Raw genomic sequence first — 6,285 nt, forward strand, 5'->3', positions numbered from 1 at the left:
AGACAGACTCATAGATAGATAGATAGGTAGATAGATAGATAGATAGATAGATAGATAGATAGATAGATAATAGATAGATAGATCTTATTTAAAAGTTTATTAACTTATTATGAAGCTATAGTAGTAAGACAGCATGGCATTAGTGCAAGTATAGACAAATAGAACAATAGAACAGATTAAGGTTCCCAGCATCAGACTCACGCATATGTGGAACCTGATTTAAAACAAAGGTGGCACAGCTAGACAGTAGAGAAACAACAATCTTTTCAATAATTTTTGGTCTTGAAACAATTGGTTTTCCATAGGGGAAAAGAAAACTAAATAGGACCCCTAATTTACACCATACACAGAAATCATCACAGGTGGTTATAGAGCTAAATGAGAAAGAAAAATAATAAAGAAAAAAGAAAGATAATATAGGAAATAGTTTTATGACCTGGGAGTAGGGAAAGATTAGTAAGCAAGAACCAGAAAATTAAGAATATGTGTGCTTACTGTATTGGCTGGGTGGGGTGGCTCATGCCTGTCATCCCAGCACTTTGGAAGGCTGAGGCAAGTGGATCTCCTGAGGTCAGGAGTTCCAGACCAGCCTGGCCAACATGGCAAAACCCCATCTCTACTAAAAATACAAAAATTAGCCAGGCGTGGTGGTGGGCACCTGTAGTCCCAGCTACTTCGGAGGCTGAGGCAGGAGAATCGTTCGAACCCAGGAGGTGGAGGTTGCAGTAAGCCGAGTTTGGGCCATTGCACTCCAGCCTGGGTGATGAGCAAGACTGTCTCAAAAAACAATAATAATAATAATATTGAGTACCTACTGTATGGCAGTGTGCGTGCAAAGCATTTTATAAGCTGTATCTCATTTCATCCTCCAAAAAAAAAACCACGCAAAACCTTCCAATGCACTTTTTGAGGAGATCTTGAGGCTGAGATGCTAAATAATGCATCTGAGGGTGTAGGCCTGCAAAGCAGAGTGTAGCCAGGAACGCCATGCTCCACTGATACACCACACACAGCCCTGTGGTCGTTGGCTGCCTGCGTAAAAGCCTGCCTTCAGGGTCAGAACAAAATCAAAGTTAGTGTCATCTTCACTCTCAGACATCCCTCATCACCCCAAGAGGGACAGGCCTAAGGGCCCTTCTCCAGGGCTGAGTCTCTGTCACTCCAGAGAAGCCCAGTCTGGCTCCACTCTGGACACTGTGCGTCCAACCTTGAACACAGCACTGAACCGACTCTTCTAAGGGAGAGTTTCACCTCCTCAACTCCAAAAAGGAAATCTCTCCTAGAACCTTCAGAGTCCCCTAATCCTAGCCAACATTTCATACCAGCCATTTGGAGAACAAAGTCCGTCAGTGAACTTTTCCAGGACTTTTTTTTTTTTTTTTTTGCAGTATCTGCCTTCAGCCAGGTAAATAAGTCAGCCGCTAGACAAGGAAGCTGTCCCTTCTCCACTAGTTCTGAGCCCCTACCTTCTCTTGGTCAGGCCACTGGTTGACAACTTGAGAGACTCCGTGTGTTGGAACTGCCTTTCCAGGCTTAAATTCAGCCTGTGTTTCATAACACCCTTTCTCTGCGCTCCTGAGCTTTCAGTGGTGCTCCAGAGGAAAGGAGAGACAGAGCAGATATTTTCACTGCCATGTTTATATCAAAGTACATTTGAAGGCAGAAGGAAAGTGCTCAGGCCTAGGCATGGTGATCCTGGTCTTTTCTCCTGTTCTGCTATCAGGAAACGTGACAGCCTTAGCTGAGTCTCTTGTTTTCCCGCGGTTTGTAGAAAAGGAGGTAGCACTGAAAGGCCAGGGCCTTTTCTTCCTCGAATTCTGCAGAACCCTGTGATCTCCTCAGTCTGCCCCTCCAGGAAGAGTGAGGCCAGGGTCCAGCCCCACTCAGCCCAGCCTAGCTCTATAAAGGAGCCTCCCAGGCAGCCACCACTGGGAGTTCCAACTCTGTGCCCTCTTCGGCCATGAACCTCTGTCTTTCTGCATTACTCTTCTTCCTGGTGATCTTACTGCCTTCAGGTAAGACAGTGGGCGTGGGTCTGAACATAAAAGTGGGCATTCCCAAATATGGAGATGCTTAAAAAACCCTCTAACTATAAGCCCAGCAACAGGACACCAATATCAGATGGGCCAGCATGTTAGGGGCATGGTGAGCGGACCCCAGCTCCTGCCCTGCTCTGCTGTTGCTGCAGCTGGAAGATCTGCCAGGGCACCGGGGAGGGGGGTGGATGTCATTGTGCACACAGATCGTGCAGCCACCCAGATTCCTATCTCCCCTCCAATGCCTCTGGCTACCCTGAGCTTTATCTGCCTTGCTGAGTTGTGATAAGAGGTGAGGTAAATCACAACGAACAAGCCATCCACCAGGAGGTGATGGCAAGCCTAGGATTTCTCCCAGCCTCATTAAGATTGATTTTTCTTTTCTGTGGTCTCTCCCCGCTTCAGGAAAAGGTATGTTTCGGAATGATGGAGTCAAAGTTCGCACCTGCACTAGCCAGAAAGCCGTATGTTTCTTCGGGTGTCCGCCAGGATACAGGTGGATTGCGTTCTGCCACAATATTCTGTCTTCCTGTAAAAATATGACACGTTTTCAACCCCTGCAAGCCAAAGATCCATGGGTTCATTAAAAGGATATGTGAATGGCTCAAAGTACTAAGCTCCTCATCTGTGTGTCAGGATCTTAGAGCTCGTAAGTGAGCCGTGGGCAGAAATGAGGACCACATTCTGACAATTTACTGGCAAAATTCCAGAAACATTTTGTAAAGGCAGCACGGCCATGAAATGCATCTCCTGTTATTTTTCCTACCCTCCCATCTCCAATCACTCATTCCTCTTTCAAATTCAAATTCAGGCCAGGCGCAGCGGCTCACGCCTGCCCGCCTGTAATCCCAACACTTTGGGAGGCTAAGGTGAGCGGATCACTTGAGGTCAGGAGTTTGTGACCAGCCTGGCCAACATGGTGAAACCTCATCTCTACTAAAAATACAAAAATCTGCCGGGTGTGGTGGGTGCATGTAATCCTAGCTACTCAGGAGGCTGAGGCAGGAGAATTGCTTGAACCCGGGAGACGGAGGTTGCATTGAGAAGAGATCACGACACTGCACTCCAGCCTGGACAACAGAGTGAGATTCCATCTCAAAAAATAATAATAAAAATTCAAATTCTATTGATTAATACAAGTTCACAGGCCCAAGCGATGATATATTCTGGCCATAGAAACAAAAGCTGACCACACACCAGTCACACATTTGAGTAGTTTACATCTATTAGGGAACTTACTCCACACAATAAAATCTACAATTTCTCCCATTTTGCAGATGAAGAATATTTTCCAAGGTCACACGACAAGAGTTAGTCCCAGGTTTAAATCCACAGAGTCTGCACGCAGTGTCTTGAGTGTAAAGTTGCACCACCTCTCCATTAGTAAGCATGGGAATCAAGCTAGATTGTGGTTCCAATGAGGAGGCAAGAATCCAACTAGACCCCCCGAATGGCAAGACCCTCAGTGCTCATCCTGTGGTTTAAAGCCATCATGCTTCTGGTTGCCAAGTTGCTTTCATGGCTCTGTACTCAGTGGCTTTCATGAGTCACGATCAGTGTCACCCTAAAGTCCCACACACCGAACATGCTACTTTCACCACTGCGGTGACACACTGGACCATACACCCATTCCAAACCTGCAGCTGTCTGAAGGCAGCACTGTCCAACAGCACGTCCTCACCCTCCACTCCAGGGTTCCCACCTGGAGGCAGAGGCCTCGGGTCTGCATTGAGACCCTCCTCATTCTCTACTAAGAAAAGAGAAGGGTAGCTGAGTTTCGGATCTCCCTTCTCCACAAACGTGCCTGGCAGGCACACTCTGAAAGTCTGCACCGAATGCTAAGCAGGGGTGAGCCGACTGCTCAGAGCCCAGCCTCAACATCAATCACCCAAATTCCAGCAAACAAGAAATATCAGAGATCATCATGGTCCATGAGGCGAGCCTCCGAGGGTATCACGCTTCAGCTGATCGCTTCGGGTCTGTGAGTGTGTCTACAGTGGTCCTGTGGCATCAGACCACCTGCACGTGCTCATTTCAAACCAACCCCTTATCAAAAAAAAAAAAAAAAAAAAAAACAGGGAAGGACATTGCAAAAGTTCACAAAACAATATCAGTGCAATGAAATTAACATAAAAATAGAAAATAAAAGAGAAAACTGGGCGAAGGGAAAAAGCAGATATTCTTTCACCAGATGTCAAAAGGATCTAATGCTCAAAAAAGCCAAAAACTCCAACCCTTTTCTTGCAGTTTCTAAGGCCATGGTCACTCCAGCCTGGTGGAGATGCTGCTCTAAGTTTGACAGTGGGGTGCAGAAAAGACACAACTCTCTCCAGCAGCATTCAGAGAGGACTGAAACATTTACAATTACTTTTGCTGAAAACCCACACAAGAAACAAGAATACTAAATTATCACACACAAACAGCATAATGTATTGATCCTGTAGCCCACTGGGTGTGGACTTTGAGTCAGTGGGCAGCGTCTCTGAGGGGGCCACAGGTGTCAATCTCACTCTCCAAGTCCCAGGGCAGCCATGAGGAGGGTCCATAATTTAGGCTTAGAGACCTATATCCCCAGAAATTTTACTGGGGTGAATGACAGAATCACATGGGTGCCATTGAGATATCAGTTCGTCCCGGTGCAGCAAACTGTTTCAGGGCCATGATTGGACAGAACAGCCCTGCAGAGCCCCCTTGCTTTATGGGCACGTCTCACATCTATTCTGTGGGGGTAAGATGTATTCCCAGTACACTCTCTGTATGCTTAAGACATCCAGAGTTAATGTCTGTTACTTGAAACCAAGAAATCTGGCCAGGTGCGGTGGCTCACGCCTGTAATCCCAGCACTTTGGGAAGCCGAGTTTGGGAAGTTTCAACATGGTGAAACTTCATCTCTACAAAAATACAAAAACTAGCTGGGCTGGTCTCGAACTCCTGACCTCAGGTGATCCATCCACCTCGACCTTCCAAAGTGCTGGGATTACAGGTAGACCCACCGCAACTGGCCAAATCACATATTTTCAAAAGTACTCAGCTGTCAAATAATAATCACTGAGGATTCCCCATCCTGTGTCTGTCAAGTTACATTAAAGGGTTCAGATCTGGAGCCACAGCACTTTTCCAAAAGCCAGCATCTCTGCCTTTCAAGATCCACGTATGCAGAAGCTCAGTTTTGTTCAACAAACGTCAGACTCCTCTTACTACCCAGTTCCTGATTTTGCATCTCAAGAACTCCAAAAACCATGCTGGAAACAACCATTTTTAGTGGAATGAGCAAGTGGGAGGAGAGGAGTGAAAAGGAGAGGGCGCTGTTGTATTATTGCCTCTGTGGAGCCCTTCTAGAAACCAGTTCAAGTTCTCCCTCTGGTCATTGGTCTGGAAGTGAGGGGACCTGAGAAAAGCAATCAACTTCTGCACAACAGAACCAGGTCGTGTTGTGTCCCCCGAGATCATTATGATGTCCACCATCACTGAGATGGTGTCAGACCCTAAGAAAGGAAGGATTCTGTTAGCAAGACTAGCTGTCCCTACCATTGGATGTTCAGAGATCCCGAATAAGAGCAGAGGTCTCATCAGTTTCCTGAAATTGGCCTTTGGCAGGGAGCACATGTCTCCCATCTCCACGATAACCACCCACTGTGCTGGGCTCATGCCCAGACATCCCAGCAGATGGGACTGAGCATGGCATGGCTGGTGGGTCACAGGCAGACCCTGAGGTTCAGGCCTGGCCTATTGGAAAGTATGGTCAGCCACAGCGGTATAGAAGCTAAAATCCCTGCCTTCTTTCCCCCGACCATCGAGCAATAGTGAACTCCACCTATCGGATGCAGGTGGTGTGTTATCCCCACAAAATCTAGGTGGAAGCCTCTGCTGCTCAGGCCTTCTCCGCTAGCACCAGCAGAGAGCTTCTGACCCGATCAGGCAGGAAATCCTGGAGTCAACCTGTTGGGACAATAGTACCTTCTTTATCTGCTGGTGCTTTGGTTTGGGGACACGGACAGCTTTTTTCTCAAATTATGAGATATCCCAGCTCTTCTTAGCCCACTCATCTGCTTCTGAGGACAAAAGCAATTCCATCGCACAGAGTTGATGGGAGTAGCAGTTCCTTAAGCTCCCTCCGAAAGATACCTGATTGCTTCACATTGCAGCATATTTCACAAGCCATGCCAACCCTCACAGTTAGGGGTTTAAGCAGGCAATGCCAATGGCCAAATGCTGAAGGGACAATGACAGTATTCTAGACCTCAGTTAT

This window comes from Pan paniscus, chromosome 7, assembly GCF_029289425.2.
Source record: "Pan paniscus chromosome 7, NHGRI_mPanPan1-v2.0_pri, whole genome shotgun sequence".
Lineage (NCBI taxonomy): Eukaryota > Metazoa > Chordata > Mammalia > Primates > Hominidae > Pan > Pan paniscus.